The sequence below is a fragment of the Mesoplodon bidens genome (genome assembly GCF_964165515.1).
Source record: "Mesoplodon bidens genome assembly, chromosome: 2".
NCBI lineage: Eukaryota > Metazoa > Chordata > Mammalia > Artiodactyla > Ziphiidae > Mesoplodon > Mesoplodon bidens.
Window position 1 is genome coordinate 123,366,437 of NC_138177.1, and position 22,207 is coordinate 123,388,643.

Genomic DNA, 22,207 nt, shown 5'->3' on the forward strand with positions numbered 1-22,207 from the left:
ATGTGTGTAAGTTTGTGATGATAGTGCGAGAAATGGGTATTTTTGAAGGATTCTAGGAAATCAAATCATTGCTTTTAAAACTGATGAATCAAGAGAAAGAAGTCAGAATTAACAATAAAAGCAATACATATGTAACTGGAGTGTAGTAAAAGTTAGAAAAGTTAAGAGAAATAGGTTAGAAAGTAGGCAGGAGCTAGACCTTAAAAGATACTCTAAGGCATAGTTAGCCTTTATTCTAATTGCAGTAGAAAGCCACTGAGTCTTTGAAACTGGTTAATGATATAATTAGGAAGAAAGAAAAAGTAGAGATAATAATAATGTTATTAATTTTTTTTTTGTCAAGCAAAAATAGTATTTATTCAAATTTAATGGAAACAGGGGTCACTATACTTTTCAAGACGGGGAAAAATAAAAAAAAAAATTTCCTTTCCTTTTTTAGTATAAAACAATATAATCACAATACCAGAATATGGAACTCTATGGTTTATTTCCTATGGGTTACTGCAGGTATCAATTTTCCTCAACTGTGCTATTCACAACTTTGTTAAGTCCAAAAATATGAAACCAAAGTGGTAGGAAACTTAAGACTTAGCACTTTCACTAAATGTCATACATCAAAGGGCATCAATTCAAGGGCAAAATGGTTGAACTCACCATACCTACCTATGTCATCATTCCAGCCTTCAAGCCATCCAGGTACTGAGCTCCCTGTAGGAAAGGCCAGGCCTCAAAGCCAAGGCATTTTGGATATTCTTCTGTGGGCCATGAGGAAAGGGGGGTTTCAAAGAGAAGACTGCTTTCAGTCGAGCAGGAAGGCCTGACGCCAGGAGGCTTTACAGAGAGGAAGCACTTAGACTTAACAACTGTAGACACACCATTAGGGGAGTTAAAAATGTACAGCAGTGACATATGTTCTACTTCAATCACTTGTGCTACGGCTACCAAACATGTACAAAAGACTTCTCGGGTAGTTCCAGCTGTGGTCGTAGCCAGTTAGGACCTTGAGTGGGACCTAGATCTAGACCGGGAGGGCGATCTGGACGCAGACCTGCATCTAGACTTGGACCGGGATTGGGTTTTTGACGCGGACTTTGGTCTGGAGAATGATTCTGATGGGAGGTTTGGAATTGGACCTCGACCTGGACCGGGTCTCCTGATTGGTGCCAGCATCCTCACTCTGCCCTCGGCCTTCCCTCTGGCCAGACTCGGACTTGGCACGTTCCCGCTCTTTTGAGCCTGAGCGGGATCGCGATCTGGGCTGGGAGCGGTTGGTGTCTTCCTTCTTCCTCTTCTTGCTGCTGCCCGACTTGCTGTCTCGCTTGCCGCCTCGTTTTCTGCTACTCTCGCTGTTGCTGCGGCTGCGGCTCTCCTCCCTGCTTCTCTTCCTCCACTTCCTCTTGTCCTTGCTTTTGCTGTGGCTCCGGCTGCGGCTGCTTCCTTTGCTGCGGCTCCGGCTGCGGCTCTTCTCCTTGCTTCTGTTTCTGCTCACGCTGCCCCGCTTCTCCTGCACGCCCCTCTCCTGACTACTTTTGCTCTTGCTTTTCTGCCTGCTGGGGCTGCGGCTCTTGGACTTGCCAGTGCTGTCGCTGTTCTGGACCTTCTCCTCGGCCTGGTCCTTGCTCTGCTGTGGCGCTTGTCGGCGCTGCGGCTGCGGCTCCGGTTCTGGTCCTTCTTGCGGCGGCTGTGGCTCTTGCACCGGGAACGGGAGCCTGACCTGGATAGAGATCTACTCTTAGAATGACTGGTTTTGCTGCTGCCGTTTCGGCTTCTGCTCTTACGAGAATGTCTGCTTCGAGAGCGAGACCTTGAGTGACTCCGGCTCCTGGAGTAGGACCGGCATCGTCTAGAACCGGGCTTGTCTTCAACTAATCTGATCTTTCTGCCATTGACTTCAGTTCCATCTAACTTTTCCAAAGCCCTTTTCATATCAGAGTAAGACACAAATTCAATCACCCCTTCAATTTTGTGTCCCTTGTGAGCATCTGCATAGGTCACTTCTCCCGCCTGACGCATATAATCCTTTAGGTCTTGCCAGCTGCACCGACTTGACAAATTCTCCACAAAAAGTCTGTATTCTGTGCGGGTAGGAGGGCCATATTTATCTCGGCTACTTCTTCTATAACCATATCCACTGCGTCCAGAACCGTAACTGCCATCTCGTCGCGGGCCGCAGGCCACGGGCATGCTCAACAATTACTCGTTAATGATATAATTAGGAAGAAAGAAAAAGTAGAGATAATAATAATGTTATTAAAATTAAAAGGGGGAAACATGAGAGAAAAGATCTCATTATCTGAAAAGGGAAATTGGTGTTGGTATTCTGACAAAAAAAAAGGTGAGAATATTGTCTCTGTCATTGGAGAATTAAACTTGGTAAGGGAATGGAGCATAATGTTGTACAATATCAAATGTCCATTTGTAACATTGTAAAATACATTTAAGTGACACAAATCAGCATGGTTGTGTTATTCACTGAGCATTTCAGATGGAGGTACATGTCAGGTTAAACTTAGAATTAATTCAGACTTGATGTTTCCAAGTGGATAAGGCAGGAGGAGAAAGGTGTGAAGAAGTTAAGAGATTTACAGGCGAGTGATTGTGGTGCTGAAGCACGAACTCTAAATGGGTTACAGGAAAGTGAGGACATGAGTGAAAAGTTTTAAGTGGACTGTAGGTCCTGAGGAGATTGAAGAAATGTTGGAGTGAATACTTGAGTAAATGAGTGATAATAAAAAAAGTGGTGATTAAAACTAGAGGAGAATACTAAAAAAATGTAGATTTGAGAGGTGTTATCATTTTTGATGATGACAAGTGGAATATGAGCATAGGAGTACTTGCTTAGGGTGGAACAGAGGAAAAGATCACAGATATTAAATATTTCAAAAACTGAGGGGCCAGAAATGGATCATCTACTATGTTAACATGAATGTTGAAATGCCAAAGTTGATAATAGTAATAGTAGATAAGGCAGATCAGTTAGATTTCTTGCAGCTGGGGTTTGGTCATATAAGTGTAAGAGAAATTTCTAGAACTAAAGAGAATACAGTTCCAGGTAGGAGTTTAGGTGAATTGATTGGAAAATGATCCCTAAGTAAAGTAGGAAAAAATTATAATCAGGGAGTAAATGAATTTAAACCACTTAACCTCATTTAATCTCACATCTCTCACAAACAGAGCAAGAGCATTGGGAAAAAGTGTTGACTAAGGACTTTTCAAATGATATCGGTCTTTATTTCTAGTAAGTGTCAAGGAAGTATTTATGCATTCATAGATCTGTGCCATAGACAGTTATGTGTTTGGCCAACTACTTTGCCTCACTTTTTAGTTTGAAATGATTCTCAAACTTCGAAGAATGATAAGGAAAAATATAATGGTTACATAAAACTCTACATTTTAGTTGATGCAGAGTGTTTGGTCTTACCAGTTTCCTAAATATGGAAGCAGGTCATTATGTGCTTGAGACTGAATCAGAATGATGGGCATCAATCATACAATGGAATTGTTATTATCATAAATTACATTTATTTGTTTTGGAATATTAAATAAATCTTGTCTTTCTGGGATGAATTTCACTTGGTCATGATGTATTATTCACATGCAATTAGATTCAATTTGATAACATTTTGTTTAAATTATTTGCATCTATGTTCAAGAAAGTATTGGTCGGCAGTTTTCTTGTAACAGTTTTGTCTGGTATTGGTTTCAGAGTAATGTTTACTTTTTAGAATGAGTTGAAAGTGTTTTTTCCTCTCCTAATTTCTGGAAGAGGTAGAATTGAATTTGTATTATTTTTTCAAATAGTTGGTAGTCACCAGCAAATACATCTAAGTACAGAGTTTTCACAGTGACAATGTTAACTACAAATTCAACTTATTTAAAAGAGATGGAGGTTTTTAGGTTACATATTCCTTCTTTTTTTAGTTTGAGTAATTTTGTTAGTGTCAGTCAAAAAATTAATCCATTTCTTCCAAATTGTCAAAATAAAATTGCTTACAACTTTCCCTTTTTCTCCTTTTTAATATCTGTAGATTCTGTAGTAATGTCTCTATTCTTACTCCTGACACAGACTTGTGTCCTTCCTTTATTTTTTTTCCTGATTAACCCAGCAAGAAGTTTGTCAACTTTACTGAGTTTTTCAAAGAACAAGCTTTTGATTTCATTATTTTTCTGAATTCATTTTCTGTTTGCTATTAATGGATTTTGCTCTGATCTTTATTATTTACTTTTACTGCTAATTTTGGGTCTCATTTATTCTCACTCTCTTAGTTTCTTAAGAGGGAAGTTGAGATCATTGATTTGAAATCCTTCTTATTTTCTAATATTTGTGTTTAGTTCTATAAATTTCCCCCTATGTACTGTCCTAGCTGCCCCTTACAAATTCTGTTATGCGGTGTATTCATTTTTCATTCAACTCAAAATACTTTCTAATGACACTTTTGATTTTTTTCTTTGACCCATGTGCTATTTAAAAGTGTGTTATTTAATTTCTAAGTATTAGGGATATTTGAAAGATCTTTCAAAATGGTTTTTAAGTCCATCGTGGTCAGATAACATGTTTTGTATGACTCAGATCCTTTGAGAGGGGTTTATGGACCAGAATATGGTCTATTTTGGAAAATACTTGGCATACATTTAAAAAGAATGTGTTTTCTGATGTGGTTGATAAAAATGTTCTGTAATGTTAACTAGGTCCAGTTATGGAAATTGCTTTTTAAATTTTCTATATCGTTACTGATTTTTGGTCTAATTGTTCTATCCATTTTTAAGGGCACAATATTGAAATCTATAGCTATATTTTTGTATATGCCAAATTCTCTTTGTATTTCTATCCATTTTTTGATTCATGTATTTTGAAGCTCTGTTATTAGGTACATCCATGTGTAGGATTGTTATTCCTCTTGATGTATTGATCCTTTAGCATTATCATTATTTTTTATTTTTTATTGAAGTACAGTTGATTTAAAATGTTGTGTTAGTTTCTGGTGTATAGCAAAGTGATTCAGTTATACATATATACATATATATATATATTCTTTTTCATATTCTTTTCCATTATGGTTTATTACAGGATGTTGAATATAGTTCCCTACATTATGTAGTAGTACCCTGTTGTTTATCTATTTTATATATGGTTGTTTGTATCTGCTAATTCCCTAATCCCTCCCATCACCTTTCCTTTTTGGTAACCATAATTTTTTTTTTTTTTTTTGTCTGTGAGTCTGTTTCTGTTTTGTAAATAAGTTCATTTGTACCATATTTCAGGTTCCACATATAAGTGATATCACGTGGTTTTTATGTTTCTCTTTCTGACTTACTTCACTTAGTATGATAATCTCTGGATCCGTCCATGTTGCTGCAAATGGCATTATTTCATTCTTTTTTATGGCTGAGTATATATACACAATGGAATACCGATACACAATATAAATATAAACACACACACACACACACACACACATCTTCTTTATCCATTCATTTGTCGATGGACATTTAGGTTGCTTCCATGTCTTGACTATGTAAAAGTGCTGCTTTGAATATTGGGGTGCTTGTATCTTTTCAAATTAGTGTTTTCTTCAGATATATCCCCAGGATGGGATTGCTGGATCATATGGCAACTCTATTTTTAGTTTTTTAAGGAACATCCATACTGTTCTCCATAGTGGCTGCATCAGTTTACATTCCTACCAACAGTGTAGGAGGGTACCATTTTCTCCACATCCTCTCTAGCATTTATTATTTGTGGACTTTTTAATGATGGCCATTCTGACCAGTGTGAAGTTATACCTCATTGTAGTTTTAATTTACATTTCTCTAAGAATTAGTGTTGTTGGGCATTTTTTCATGTGCCTATCTGCCATGTGTGTGTCTTTTTTGGAGAAATGTCTATTTAGGTCTTCTGCTTAATTTTCGATTGGGTTGTTTTTTTGTTTGTTTGTTTTTTATTGAGTTGTATGAGCTGTTTGTATATTCTGGAAACTAAGTCCATGTCAGCTGCATCATTTGCAAATATATTCACCCAGTCGGTAGGTTGTTTTTTTGTTCTGTTTTGTTTATGGTTTCTTCTGCTGTGCAAAACCTTGCAAGTTTGATTAGGTCCAATTTGTTTACTTTTGCTTTTATTTTTACCCCCTTGGGAGACTGACCTAAGAAAACTTTGCTACAATTTATGTCAGAGAATGTTTTGCCTATGGTCTCTTCTAAGAGTTTTATGGTGTCATGTCTTATATTTAAGCCTTTAAGCAATTTTGAGTATTTTCCAGGTTTGAACACAGTCATTGGTACTCTGTTGAATACCCTAGGAGGACCCTCTGCAGCTCTCTGGAGTTTTTGTTCTGTTTTATTGTTTTTTTTTTCCTCTATGCATTCTCTTTTCTCCCATACTCTGTCCTGCAAACTCTAGCCACCTTGGTTTCCCCAGACTCTCAGCAATATCTTCTCAACTCTGGGAGTCCTCTGAGCTCTATCTGCATTTCCCGCCCCTGTCTTGTGGCCTGAAAACTCTTTTACCTGGGCAGTTATAGAGCTAACATCTACTGTTTCTCATAAATCAAGGAATGCAATCATTCATTGCCTGATATCCAATGTCTTAAAAACTGTGATTTTATACTATGACATATGTAATTTAATATATGAAATTGTGGCTTTTAAGGTAGGATTGTAAATTAATTCTAGCACAGTTACTTTATCTTGTCCAGAAGTAGAAGTTCCATTGATTTACTTTTGCTTTTAATGAATATCCTCAAGTTGACACATTTCTATTTCCTCCTCACATTTGAGAAGTATGGGGTGGAACTGACAAATTAGGAGTGAGAGCCCTGTTTATACTTTCTGAAAAAATCTATTGAATATCAAATTTAAAAATATGTATTATTAACACAAAATGGCTACATAAGAAGAATGTTGCTTTGCCAATATCATACCTAAACAGAGGCAGGATTTTGTTTTTGTTTGTTTGTTTGTTTTGAGGGAAGCTTCATCCTTCAGAGTTGGTGGGTTGATCTGACATATCCTACTGTACATTCCCACCGTCAGAAAATTATTCCCTTTTCTTCTTTGAAAAGCTTCCTTACCATAGATGTTTATATAAAAATAATTTATTTTGTTCTTCTCATACACTTTGCTATTGTCTGCCCTTCATTCACTGAAAATTTAAGCACTTTTCCATATTGATTCATGTTATCATTCCATGTATATCCATATGGACAAGTCATGGAACAATCTATTCTACTAGTTCCTAAACTTATTTTAACTTTAATAGTCTTTGTATCATCCTACACCAGGACCTTGGTTTTACTTTTGATATTATTAATATTAGAAACTGCAATGCCTCCAAAATGTTAAATCAATTCCAATTCCATTTTTTGTCCTGAATGTTATTTTTCCCTGATTAACTTCCATCTGCCTTCAGTTTTCTTTTGTTGTTGTTGTTAATATTCCACAATTTATTAAAGTGATCAATTCTTTACAATATTCTAATTTCTTCTGCCTGATTCTCTTCTAGGAATTATTTGGAAAAACACCATTCCTACATATACTCACCACTTAGTTTCTCTACACCTACCCTTATGAAGCTGAACATTGATGTGAAAATCATATACAATAAAGATAGAGGTCAATATAAATTTATGACCCCCACACTCAAAGAGAGTCTGCATATTGCCCAATAATCCTACACATTCCACTAGTAATAATCATCTTAAGTGCTCCATATAGACTATTTCAAACCTTCTCATGCCTCAAAACATCCACATTTCTCCTTTAGTCTCTCTACATTTCAATAACTCACAATTTATTTCTTGCTATTTACAGGAATTTGTAAACAAATATTTTGTTTTTATTTGATGTATTGAAAATATTGTCTACATATATCTTCTTCAAATTTCTATACTCCATTTAACCACTTAAGACACATTCCAGTATGACTTCAATCCTCTACTTACTGAGCAGATTCTTTAATATCACCAACCACCTCTGTTTCTAAATAAGACATTCCTAATTCCTCATTTTCCTGAAAATCTCCCTGATAGTCAACTCTGTAGTCAATTTTCTCCTTTACCTGCTCTCACACACTCCTGGATTTTTATTTCCACCTCTCTGGCTTCTCCTCGTGAAATCTTTTTCTTTCCCCCCTATCATGCAGAATAATGTTGAATTTCCTTATGGCTCTTCTTTTTGCCTCTACCATCTTTCCACAGATAATCTTATTCAAGCCCATAACTTTAGTTAGCTACCATACTATTCATAAACTATTCTTGTCTAATTTTTGTTAGTGATACATACAGAAATTTTAACTTAAAAACATCAGAGTCACCTTTGATTCTTTGATTTCTCACTCTCTCCTACCTCCCAAATTCAACCCATTTCTAAGTTTGATATATTCTACATTAAAACCTGTCTTTAATCAGATCACTCTTTTACAGTGAAGTAGTGTAGCATCATAATTAAGAGCATGGACTGTGATATAAAGCTTCGTGATGTCCACTCTTTTCTATTACTAGTAGCATGATCTGCAGGAAGTAGTAACTCCTCTAAGCTGTATCTTCTCATCATACATTAGTTATAATAACTCATACATAAAATGTTTAACATGCACAGACCTACACCCTTCACAAAAATTAATTCAAAATGGACTTTAGTATAAAACACAAAACTATAAAACTCCTAGAGGATACATAGGAGAAAATCAAGATGATCTTGAATATGGCAATCACTTTTTAGATACAACACCAAAGACACAATTAATGAAATAAATAACTGATAAGCTGGACTTCATTAAATTTTTAAAATTCTGCTATCGGAACTACCTATTAAGAGAATGAAAAGGCAAGCCACAGAATGAGAGAAAACATTTGCAAAAGACACATCTGATAAAAGAATGTTATCCAAAATACACAAAGGTCTCTTAAAACTTAACAATAAAAAAAGCAAACTACCTGATTAAAAAATGAGCCAAAGATCTTAGCCGACACCTCACCAAAGAAGATGTACAGGTAGAAAATAAGCATATAAAAAATATTCCACAAAATATGTTACCAGAGAAATGCACTTTGAAACAACAAGATACCACTGAACACCTGTTACAGTGGCTGAAATCTAGAAGACTGATAACTCCAAATGCTAGCAAGGATTTGGAGCCAAGAAAACACTCATTCACTGCTGGTAGGAATGCAAGATGGGTCAGCCACTTTGGAGGGCTGTTAGGCAGTTTTTTAAAAAGCTAAACATACTCTTAACATAAAATAAGACTCAGCAATTTTTCTCCTTGATATTTACCCAAAATTAGTTCAAAACTTATGTCCACAGAAACACCTGCACATGGATGTTTATCGAAACTTTGCTGACAACTGTCAAATCTTGGAAGTAACCAAGATGCCCTTCAGTAAGTGAATGGATAAATAAATTGTAGTGCATTCAGAAAATGGAATATTAGTAAGAGCTAAAAAATACATGAGCTATCAAGCCATGGAAAGAAATGGAGGAAACTTAAATATATATTACTAAGTGAAAGAATCCAATCTGAAAAGGCTACATACTGTCTGATTCTAAGTATATGACATTCTGGAAAAGACAAAATTTTGGAGACAATAAAAATATCAGTGGTTTCCAAGAGTAGGAGTCCAGAGAGATGAATAGGCAGAGCAAAGAAGATTTTTAAGGCAGTAAAAATATTTTATATCATACCATAATGATGGATACAGGTCATCATATATTTGTTCAAACCCATAGGATGTACAACAACAAGAATGAATCCTAAGGTAAACTATGGACTTTAGGTAATTGTGAGGTGTTAATGTAGCTCATCCTTGGTTAAAAAAGAAAAAAAAATGAACCATTCTGATGAATGATGTTGATAATGGGGGAGGCTATGCATACGAGGGGGCAGGGGATATAAGAATAATCTCAATACCTATCTCTTAACTTTGTTGTAAAACTGGTGCTGCTCAAAAAAAATGTCAAAAAAATAAACTGCACAAACTTCAGAGGAAAACAAATATCTAGGATGGTGTGTGGCACATCGTAAAGTCTCAGTAAATGTTCGTTTTTATAATTATTGTCATTGTTCTTATTATCATCCATGCCCAGTACTACAAGCTTAGTTTATGTCAATAGGTCTTATCCTCTGCAGTATCACTTGACTGGTTTCACTCCTTCCACTTTTGCCCCTTCCTATACATATCTAGTCAACAGTGGGAATAAGCTTTTAAAAATGTAAATTGGAATCACATTATCCTTATGATTTAAAATCCTCTATGATATCCTTTTGCAATTAGATTGATTTTGAAAATATCTGTGTTCTGTGATGCCAAATATAATCTGGCCCCTGCCCAACCTTCCAACTTCAAAACTTGTTACTCTTCATCATGTTTCATTCATACTTCTTAGCTAAAAGAGGTTTTCTTTTCCTAAAGTATGCCAAGGCCTTTCTCCTGGCTGCCCTTCTTCCCCCTACCTTCCCCATCCCATCCCCTCGGCCTATGAGATTTGATCATTCTGGAATACCCATCCAATCACTCTTCCCTTTGGTTGTTTGCTTTCAAACGTCAGATTACAACATAAATAACACTTCCTCAGACAGACCTTCCATAACCACACTCAATCTGAAAAGTCTCCTCATTCTTTACTCTTAAAAAAATGTGTTTCTTCCTGGAACATATCATACTTTCTAATTAAATACTTAACATGTGTGTTATTTGCATATTGCCTGTTCCCCACATGACTCCATGAAGGCTGGGTCCATGACTGTGTTGTTGATCACAGTATATCCAGAGACTTGTATAAAACATAGCAAATAATCCGAGTCTAATAAAATAATTGTTGAATAAATAAACACTCAAATAATTAACTAAAAGGATATGGATTTTGATTAAATATTAATGAGGAGAATTAGGGGCTGCATGTTTTCAAAGCTTTTATAAAATATTAATTTAGCTAATATTTATTGAATACCTACTATCTGCCAGGCTAATTACATAGGTTAATGTATATTCCTCATGACAAATCTGTAAACACAATAATATACATTTTTCTGATTTAAAAAATGAGGCTCTTAGATTATGTAACATGTCAAATTACACAACTTGTAAAGAACAGAGTCTGTAGATCTGCGATGTTCCAGGATCTTCCTATAACAACACAGCATGACTATCAGTATAGATTAGACATTGTGCATTCAAAATTGTTAATTTTTCAGAAAATTTACCTCAGAAACTGAGGTACAAAGAGACAAAAAATGCCTTACCAAATGCCATACAATTAACAAATAAGAGAGGAGGCCTCTAGACTTCCATCCAAAGTGTGTTTATCTCCCCTGTGTTGTAATACAAAGAGCAGCTAAAACAATAGTCAATCATTTCAGAAAATCTTAATAACTTATCTTGTTCCAGCAGGAGGTCTACAAGTAATTTGCACTATTGTTAAAGAGTTTTCTTCCTTCCTTAGAGGGATTATGCCTGTTCAGTGCTTCAGGTTTATAAAAGGTGTTATATTAGCCTTTGCAATTTGACACTTTTGAAGTACAAGGGGAAAAAAATGCAAGCATATTGCAAGGAATACGTGTTCTAATCAATGATTATTTTTTGTGTCCTTCAAATTTTCTTTACCAAATTTTTTATTATCATCTTGAAAAATATAATATTATTAAACATATTTTTAGATACTCAGACTTTCCATCATTTGTAAACCTAAAAGCTATCCTAAAAGCAGGATGAAAAGAAGAAGCAAGACTAAATAATTACTAAAAGACATCCAACCAGTTTTTACATGATATCAGTATTATGTCTGTCTACCTAGCATATTTATATTGTTCTGAAAAGATTATTACAATTTATAACTGGCTTTTTTTATGTTTTAACAAAAGGATTTAAAAAAATAGTTTTAGGAAACCCAATAACAACAACAAAAGAATGCCAATAATAACACTTGTAATAAATATATAACACTTATAAAAGAAAAATATGTGGCAAGCACTGTGCTCTGATAATCTTTTTCATTCTCAATCTCAGTTAATCTTCACAATAACTTATTACTAAAAATAAAATACCTTTATCATTCCATTTCACTCATAAGAAAATTGCACTTTGGAGACTTTAATTAACACCTATGACTTCCTAGCTGGTAATGAAAGAGCTGTCATTGTGACCTAGATCTCCCTGGACCTCAAGTCCATAAACTTATCCAACACAATAAAACTGAACATTAAAATGATACCTTTGGAAAGGGCAATATTTTTCAATAATGTTGGAATATGCTTCAGAGTTTCCCCAGTGTCTTGAAGGGTTGAGAATCATTAACCTACACGAATAGCTTCTTAAGTATTTGCAAAAAGGAACAAAGTAAATTATATAAGTTTCCTCCATATTGAATAAACACCATTTTGTATATACTGGATCAAAAATTGTTTGAGCTCTACATGCATGGTTACTGAAGTGGGTTAGAAGGAAGGAGTGTACAAGCAGAGAGTCATGGAGAGAAGGAAAGAAAGCGTGCCTTTGTTAAAATGAAAGTAACTCAGTGTGATTAAAGCTTATAGTGTGAAAGTGTGGCTCGTCAACCTCTCCCTCACTTGATAACCTTAGCAAAAGCATTATCATTTTTTCTCAGGGATCCATATCATTCAATTTCCCTTTCTGTAAAGTAATTCTTACCTTGAAATAATAAATCTCACACTATAAGATTAATGTGAGAATTAGGTATAGCAAATGTACTATTATTAAAGCAGGAACTTATATAATGGTTAAACGGCTGGGTGAAAGGGTAGATGAGTGAATATGGTAAAATGAACTTCCCAGGTAGGCAAGAGGAAAGAGTGAGGGGACAAAGGAAATTTGTGAAATTAGGAGTTTCAAATGATTGTTATTTTAAAAAACAAGATTCTAACCACATGAAAGAATTTAAAATGAAAAACAAATGCATGACCACATTTGTGTTTTAAGTAAATCACTGTTCTATCCCTGTGGTGCTAGATTTAAGACAGATTGGGTGATTCAGGGAGACAGTAGAATCAGGGAAACAAAGTATGCAATCTACTTCAGTAATCCAAACATGAAGTTATTAGCCAGCACCATACCCCACTGGCCCTGTCAAAAAAAAAGCCAAAGATTTAGGGATGGAAAGGAAGAAAGGACTGTAGCTGATATTTAGGTTACAGTGATAAGCTATGGTGAACAATTGAATGTGAGTATAAAAAGTAGAATCAGACAAATCCAGGTTTCTCCCTTGGACATTATTTAACTAGATAACGGGGCTTGAGAGAAGAAAAATGTGTTAAGTTTTGCCCATTTTGAGATTATAAAACAGTTGGGGAAAAAATAGGTGGCAAGGACAGGAAGCTACTATTTATTTAGAGTAGGACTATCACTTTTATTTTGAAAAGAAATATGTATGATCAAAGAGCAAAATATCTCATTTCCTACTAATGCTCTTCAGTATATAATAAATGCAAAGAAAATTCTACCAATAATATTATTCCAAATGAAATAAGAAAAGAAATCACACTGATTGTGTTCATATTAAACTTGTTTACCTAAATCCTATATTATTTTCCTAGAAACTAAGAAAGTTGAGAAGTTAAAAACAGGAATTTATTAATGTGATTAAGGGTTATGTTTTTGCTTTGCCCTTATGATGTAGCAGACACTTGTAATCCTTGAACTACACCATGACACAGGCAATTGACTCTGCTAAATATACAAAGAGCTGATCCATTCATGTGTTCCATAAAATATTCATGAATTTTAATCTCTGTTCATAGTGAAATTTTTCCAAGAACAATAGGAATACCCTTAATTCCAAAAATTAAAATGACAAAATCTGGGACACATCAGTATACTATGTTTACACTGAAGCAAAGTAACCTCCGTATCCAGGGTCCTAGAGACTCTGACATGTTGAAAGACTTGAGAACTTATGTTTTCTCAAGCTAAATGAACAACTGATATAAAAAAACTGAGGGAAGGGTTGTAAGTTTTTCATTACTCTTTCAATGAAAAGCCTCTGCCGTAAATAACAGAAAATCGACGGCAAACCAGCTTAAGGAAGAATAATCTTCATAAACTCACGTAATTCAACAGTACAAGGTTGGATGTGACTTTGGGAGTGGCTAAGTTCAGAATCGTCTCGGTCTGCTTCTGTTGAATATCTGCCATTTCTAAATGTCACTCAGTTGCCCCAGGTTTCTTCAGCTTTACAACATAAGCAAATCAAGTGGACAAGAGAGTGTGATTTCCTTTTAGAAAATTGGTTCTCATTAGCTTTGATGTCCCTCCCTGAAGAAATGATCATAGCAAGAAAAATGAATTGTGTTGACTGGCTTTCCCAAGTCACATGCTCCAACTCTGGTGACCAGAAAAGAGGTAGACTTCATCCAAAACATATGAACTGAGTTTAGGGCAACTATGATGTTTCACAAAGCAAAATTGATGACTATTTATAGATGCAAAGGGTGTTGATGTTGCACTTCAAAATTAGTAAATATCCATGCAATATAAATAACTTAGAACTGTTCCTGGCCCCTATCAAGGACACAAAAAGTTTACTCAATCAATAAATCTTAGATGGTTCTCTGGAATTCTATACACACTGAATTTATCAGGTTACTGCAATACATAAGCAATGATAATAAAAACATAAAGACTTTTTCTTTATATGACTAGGTAATTCATTCATGTTGATACATGTGTCAAATAAGCCCCCCAAAATGTCAACTATAAGATATTCTATTTTATCTATGAAATTGGCAATGTTTTTCATTTAAAAAATTATTGAAATATAATTTATTTACAATGTTGCGTTACTTTTAGGTGTACAGCAAAATGATTCAGTTATACATATATATATATATATATATATATATATAATATATGTATTCTTTTTTACATTATCTTCCATTATAGATTATTACAAGATATTGAGTATAGTTCCCTGTGTTATACAGTAGGTCCTTGTTGGTTATCTATTTTATATATAGTAGTGTGTATCTGTTAATCCCAAATCGCTAATTTGTCCCTCCTCACCCACCTTTCCCCTTTGATAACCATAAGTTTGTTTCCTATATCTGTGAGTCTATTTCTGTTTTGTAAATAAGTTCATTTGTATCATTTTTTAAGATTCCACATATAAGCGATATCATATGATATTTGTCTTTCTCTGTCTGACTTACTTCACTTAGTATAATAATCTCTAGGTCCATCCATGGTGCTGCAAGTGGCAGTATTTCATTTTTTATGGCTAATATTCCATTGTGTATCTATACCACATCTTCTTTATCCTTAAGCAATTTCATTTTTTTTAATTGGAATATATTGCTTTACAATGTTGTGTTAGTTTCTGTTGTAACAACGAAGTGAATCAGCTATATGTATATGTATATCTTCTCCCTCTTAGACCTCCCTCCCACCCCACCCTCATCCCACCCATCTAGGTCATCACAGAGCACCGAGCTGAGCTCCCTGTGCTATATAGCAGGTTCCCACTAGCTATCTATTTACACATGGTAACGTATATATGTCAATTCTAATCTCCCAATTCGTCCCACCCTCCATTTCCCTGCCCCCACCATGTCCACATGTCTATTCCCTATGTCTGTGTATCTATTCCTGCCCTGCAAATAGGTTCATCTGTACCATTTTTCTAGATTCCACATATATGCATTAATAAATTGGCAACTTTTAAAAGATACTGCTAATTAGTAAGGGTGGAATGACATGAACCTCATGTACAGCTTGATAAAATGAAAATCTCTATAAAATTTCTGAGCAATTGTCAATGTAAATCAAGATCTTCAATATTGCATAATGCTTAAAATTGGAAAACATTTAAATTTCAAATAATGTTTAGATATATTATGATGTTTTCAAGTGATGTTTATTACTGTGGAATCACCTCAAATGTTTTGGAGATTATGTCAATATATGGGGAAATATTTATGACATAATGTGAAGTTAAATATCAGAGATGATTTTTCACATATAGTATATATTGATATACATGAAATATATAGATGTGTATATGTATGTGTGTATATATAAAACATATATGTTACACACTTTTGCATGCACACACACATCAACAAGAAATGTACAAAATATTAATTGTGGTTTTCTTTAGGTCATCGACAAATTGACAAATCTCCATATATACTCTATATTTCAAATGTCCTTCAAGAAATACAATTTACTTTTATAATTAAAAAAAATATATAATCTTCTTTCCTTCCTATACTTTCCTTCCTATAGTACTAGTGACTTAATTCAGATGATCACCATCTCTTTTCTGTATCATTACAATTTTCAAATTAATCTCCTCCCTGCCTTTCTGCCTCATATACATTCTCTTGAGCTTTGACAGTTATTGTTCTAAAACATATATTTGATTGTAATCTTTCCATATTTTAAAATATTCAAGGATTTCTGGTACTGACTATATCAGTAATCTCTGTAATATGGTATGAAATGTTCTTCACTATCTGTCCTTAGGACTTATCCAGTTTTATATTCTGCTTCTGCCTATGTATGACCTACTACTATGTCTCCAGTACTCCTACAATATCCAACATGCTTGGGAAATTATATACACTTTCATGACCCTGCGTAATGGCTTATGCCATTCTAGACCCTAAAATATCTTTTATTCCCTTCTCTGTTGCCAAAGCCTCACTAGAATATTTTCTACTCTATTAAATTTTCCCCAAATTCTCCACCCCAGGTAGACTTAATCTATCTTCCTGTAACCCTCATGAACAGAAAACCAAAACACTACTATTTGCTAAGTGAATAAGTAAATAAATAAATGAGTACCTATAGTCTGAATGAAGTCACAAAATTGTTTGAGATCCTAAAGGAACAGTATTCCTAATTCCTCTGAGAACTTAATTAAGCTGCCATTATAATACAATTCCTCTTAGTACATCACCACTTGTTTCTTCTACCTTCGTTTCTATGGCATCTTCTCTCCCAACTCTTTCCTTTACTCTCTGTTGATTCCTACTCAGTAGTTTTCTTTGTATCCCACACTGCCATCCACAAATGCACCTCAAAATATAGGTATTCTTCTTTACCTATATTTTTCTCTAAGGGAGTTAAATAATTTCAGTTTATTTATGAACCATTATTGTAAGGATTTACAATGCCCATTTTAGCTCTAGACTCATATTTGTTTTTACTTGATAAATACATATTAGGTCAATACCTGAAACTCACTAATTCCCACAGCTGAACTCATCATCATTATTCTTTCTGTTATAGACTCATCTTCTTTAGCAATAAAGGCTATCAGTCTCAGAAATATTTCTTTTCTAAGTCTCCTTTATTACATAGCAGTAATTCTCATTTTAGTTGTTGTCACCCCTATATTTTCATTTTCAGCTTATCATTTCAAGTCTCTTTTTCTAGTGCCTAATTCAAGTTTCTATTTCTCTAGTTTATATCATTAAAATATAACTCGCTTGTTCTTGTTTCCCAAACCTTTTTAAAATATACTTATTTACATGCATTATTTTACATATATAGAGAGGAATTTATGCTAATGGTTAAAGAACTTAGTTTTTAAGTCAGATTATCCTAATTTTAGTCTTTCTTCAACCACTCAGAGGTGATCTTTGGAACATTACTTAACTACTCTAAGCTTCAATATTGTCTCTCGAATGCATATAATAAAATTTCTCTCTCAATTTGTAAAAAGGATTTAATTGCATGACATTTTAGATGTAGGGGTTCAATACTTTGTATCAAATATATAAAGGTGGTTATATATTTATTGTGAGACTAATAAGTAGTGGAGCATTGAAAGGGGAAATACTCCTATTTGCATACCATGTTCAAGATCAATTTTGAAATTACAAAATCTTTAATAGATTTGGAATTGAAATGTCACTTTTATTATTATTACATTGATACTGTAAAGTGTGACTTGTATCTGTGGCCATGTGGGCCTCATAAATTTGGATCCCAGAATTAAACAGACTTAGCCATCTGTTCATAAGTAATACTAAGTGGGAGATCCCACCCCATAGGAGCATAGCACACTTCCTGTAAAAGTCATGGCATGGAAGAGGAGAGAAGAATGCACGCTCCCATGAGTATCTCACTTCTAGGACAGCAGAGACAGAGATGGAATTGGGCTACATTTGCTTAGTTTCTCTTTGTAAATTCACCAATCAGATCAGATATCTCCTCGTTCCCTGAGAGAAGTGAATGAGCAGGTGGAGAAAGAGGGTAAAAGAAATTACATAAAGGGAAACATTTGGAGTAGGGAAGAACAGTTTCTCCATAAGGATGACAAAGCCCTTAGCATATGCTGGGTCTAACAGATGCGCAACAAATGGTAACTACTTTTATAGATTTATCTTAAGAAAATAAGTTCTAGTTTAAAAAAAATCATCAGTTATTCCAAAGAACCTTAAAGGGAAAAAACAAACAAACAAAAAATTTCCTTTGTATGTTACTCAATGCCTTCTATATTCCAAGGACCCCAAACTTTTTCTGGGCTTCATCTCTTCTCACATTCTTTCAAACACATTTTATCATTCCAAAGCAGCTTGTTCAAATCCATATTTTAGGCCTTTTTTTTGGCATTATTTCCTTAGCTTAACATGTTATTTACTCTTCAGAGGTTCAGTTAAATACTAATTCTTCTTTTCTTTTGTCTAGAGTATACCTTTATTTAGCACTTACTCTATTATTCAGGATATTAATTATTCAGCAAATCTCCCTTCCTTCTAAATTTTAAATCACTTGAGAGTTGAGTTGAAATTTCACATGTATTTTCATTCACCACCACCACCCCCATCAACCAGGTGTCATCATCATCACAATATACAGCATATAGGAAGTGCTTAATATATGTTCAATGAAATGAGTTCATATTCACGAATTAGTTCACCTGTATTTCTACTTCCAGATCATCCATGTGTTAATAATTATCAAATATAACTGGTGCTAGTGCTTGCTATACTGTATATTGGCAATTCAACTGGGTTTTACAGAAAGGAAAGATTGGCAACTCTTTTGCTTTCCGACAAATATACCAGATTTTTAAAATTAACTCTTTTTGCCCTGCTTTGATAATTCCCATGACTTTGGCCTATAAAAAGAGTGTTGAGACTAATGGCATTTGGAAAGTCAAAGGGTAAATTTTTATGAATTTGTATTTCCTTCCCCAAGGAGATGCTGTAGAACTTTTATTAGCTCTATGCCCTTAAGCCTCAAAGAGTTAGTAAAATCTAAATTCCTATTCCCTCTATAGAGTAATAGCACCATATAGTTATAGCCACTATAAATGAAAGTCTGTATAATTTACTTTATTTAGAAGTTATTCTTAACAGTAATAGAAACTATCTGGCCATCCACTCCCTTATTCACTTATGGTAGCCAGATTTATGAAGTTGTAGGCTCATGATTGCCTACATTTTATGAGCAATTAATGTTGAGGTGGGAGGAGACATGAGGAAACACACCTTACTGACATGCTGTTTTGAGCAAACACTACTTCTTTAATCTTCACAGAATTCTTTAAAGATAGGTAGTAGGGAAACTTCCACAGAAAAATTTCTGGTGATAATTCAAATATACTCAGTTGACTCCCAACCTTGGCCAAACCCATGTTTTCAAAAAGGAGAAGGCTTATCCTCTCCCTTTCTGTTGGAAAGGGTAAGATGAGTTTAGAATTGATAGTTTCATAATCTCTTGGAGCTTTCTCGGTGTATCATCAATTGCATGTATGTCAATTTTTACTATTTTTAATGTCTTATACTATAGTACATACTGAATGAGAAAATATTATTTATCATTAATCTGGTAGTTATAATACCCTGCATTTTAGTTAGTAGAATTTTTGAACATCATATTTCATTATGGCAGGGTTTTATTGAATTACCTTGTTGGGGGGGTCACACTTACAGAAGTAGAATTGTTCCCCTATCCAAAATTTGGTTCAGATATCAAGACTGATGATGCTACACACACACGTGCATGCAAACAAAGGAGATATGAAAAAGTCTATTACTCACCCAGTGAGCCTTTCTGGGGAGAGCAGGGTGGATCACAAGCAGGTCTGAAAATGGCTTGAGAGGCAGGGAAAGTAGACCAGCTTGGAGTTTTTATGATTGTTAAGGTTCGGACTGGGGTTACTGATCCTGCATGGCTTAACATTTCTTCCCAAACCAAAGGGAGAAGCAAGCAGTCTTTCTTTTTTCAATTTGCTCAGACATGAGGCAGAAGATGAAGAGGGAGATATGGCACTTTAAAGCCGTCAGTAGTTAAATACCAAAAATGCAGACAGAGTCCCATTTTGCACATTAGGAAATTTTATATAAAGCTCTGAGAGGTAATTAGTTCAAGATCACAAAACTATTAATTGTCAGAACCAGAACTCATGTCAGAGGGCAATTTCAAAGAACGTGCTTTTTCTACCATACCTACACTACCTTCCTCAGAAGAAAGTGACAGGATTAAAAATTAATGAGTTGCTTGTATATTTCCACTTGAAAATGTCTCCTAAGACTTGCTGTGATTGCAATGGATCTAAAGAGTAAATGCAGTTGAAACATCTGCACTCCTTCTTATAGACACATTGTTTCAGATCAGGACCAGCTTTTGGAAATCACTGTCATCTAAATAGCAGAATATTTTGAGATGTGACTGTAAAACTCTAGTACTCTAGTTCCTTCACCTGCTCAAATAAATAAAAAAAAATTCCTACCAGCTGTGCTGAATGTTATAACAGAGGGGTAAAACCTCTTTGTGAGGTCAATTTCACTTGTTCAGAAACAACAGGGGTTGAAGTTATAGAGTCAGCTTGGGTTCCAATGCCTGCTATTAGTTTACTTGTCTAGCTTTTGACTCCTATTGCTTAGGTCCTTCTTCTGATTCTTGCCTGTATAAAACACTCATCTCTTACCTCGTGAAGCCTGACATTACAGCTTTTCCTTTATCTCCTATGTGCTCTAAAGTTGATGCTGGAGCATTAATGCTTCCAGGTCTCTGCTTTATCACCCACACCCTATGCATCCTATCACAGTTTATATCATGGTATAATCTAGTCTTCATTTTATACCCTACCAGGAGCATCAGATGCATAATTATAGAGATCCTCTTGCCTGAAATAGTGTCCCTTGGAACCAAAAGACAGAAAACTCATTTTGGGATGCTAGATATTCTCCTCCCCAGCACTGGTCTGTTGAGTCCTCAAATGTTTTCTTATCTGAACAAAAAGTTCAGAACTGATTTTGTTTTTATTTTTATTTTAAAAATTTTACCAGTACTCATTTTTTTGTTGAGTAATTATTATCTTTCAGGTCTGTTTCCTCTTTGTCATGGAGACTTTGAGATATAGTTTATTGGAAGTCTGAAAGGTTGAGCCATTTAGAACAGTTTTAAGAATCTGAGAATGGCCAGGAAGAAATTTTCTCACTATTTACTAATATCTCATCATATGGGTTGGTCTCCTTTGATTCATTGTTGACCAATAGTGTCTGATAAAAGATGAACTCTATTCTCATTGTCTCCATTGAATTATAGAAAGTAAATTTAATATTCTCAATTCTAGAAATCTTCTCACTTGACAGAAACACTAAATCCATCTACAATCTGTATCAGTGATGGAATAATGGAATTCTACCATTCACTTTACTCCCCAGACCTTCCCCAATGGTAAGATGGAGTTCTATATTTTTGTAGGGGTCTAGAAACCTAATGGAACTTGTACCTTTTAATACAGACTAGCATAACACAGAGAAAACCAAATTATGTTTCTGCACTAAGTAGTTAGAGTTATTGGAAGGTCAGTCTATATATTTCTGAGGAGTCAAGAGTCCACCCATGTCAGAGAGCAGGTTGCTATATTCATCTTTCTAAAAGACCACTGTTGGATTAATAATGCCCAAAGGAAGTACATTTTAATCCTTCAAAATTTACCAAAATTAATGTCTTTAGAAACCTCAGATCCACTAAGGAGTCAACATTACTCCTTGAAGAGACAGTAATTTTTCCCCAAACTCCATGATTCAAAATGCAACATCAGTGTTTGTTTACCTGTGCATATTAATCTGATGTAGATCTATATCACTCATTATGGAGAGCAGAGCCTGCTTGCCCAACTGATGAATTTCTACGATAACCTATGGCCCAGATCCTTGAGTCAGCATTACCGGTTTTGAAAGCCACATTTTGTACATGAGGCAGTGCTCTATGGTGGGAAGAACATAAACTTTATA

The 22,207-nt window shown here is 34.7% G+C and overlaps 1 pseudogene across 1 annotated transcript; it reads right to left on the reverse strand.

Moving 5' to 3' along the window:
- Window positions 1-376: 376 nt before the first annotated feature.
- On the reverse strand, window positions 377-14,144 carry LOC308604791 (annotated as a pseudogene). Its single transcript has 3 exons — window positions 14,058-14,144; window positions 8,057-8,129; window positions 377-2,196 (listed from the first exon to the last, which is right to left on the reverse strand). The product of its transcript is annotated as an uncharacterized misc_RNA (transcript).
- Between the last annotated feature and the right edge of the window lie 8,063 nt (window positions 14,145-22,207).